The sequence below is a fragment of the Pyrgilauda ruficollis genome, unplaced genomic scaffold (assembly GCF_017590135.1).
Source record: "Pyrgilauda ruficollis isolate IOZ18807 unplaced genomic scaffold, ASM1759013v1 scaffold1444, whole genome shotgun sequence".
Taxonomy (NCBI): Eukaryota; Metazoa; Chordata; class Aves; order Passeriformes; family Passeridae; genus Pyrgilauda; species Pyrgilauda ruficollis.
This window is the reverse complement of record NW_024513033.1, coordinates 4,682-5,201: the sequence shown is the minus strand read 5'-3', so window position 1 is coordinate 5,201 and position 520 is coordinate 4,682.

Here is a 520-nt window from a genome sequence, read left to right as displayed (position 1 = left end):
CCCTCATTGTCTCCCCGGTGTCCCCAGGTTTGGGGACATGAGGGGCCATGGGGGACACGGGGACACGGGGACACAGGGACACGGGGGGACATGAGGGGACACGGGGACATGAGGGGACATGAGGGGACACGGGGGGACACGGGGACACGGGGACACGGGGACATGGGGGACATGAGGGACACGGGGACACGGGGACATGAGGGGACATGAGGGACATGAGGGGGCACGGGGACACGGGGGACATTTGGGGACACGGGGACACGGGGGGACAGAGATGGGACACGCGTGTCCCTGCGTCCCCCCAGGTGTCCCCCCGGTGTCCCCGTGTCCCCACCTGAGGCGCGTGTCCCCCCGATGTCCCCACCCGTGCCAGGTGTCCCCCAGGTGTCCCCACGTCCCCCCAGGTGTCCCCCCGATGTCCCCACCCTTTCCAGGTGTCCCCATGGCCCCCCGGTGTGTCCCCGTGTCCCCCAGGTGTCCCCGTGTCCCCCAGGGGTCCCCCAGGTGTCCCCCAGGCGTC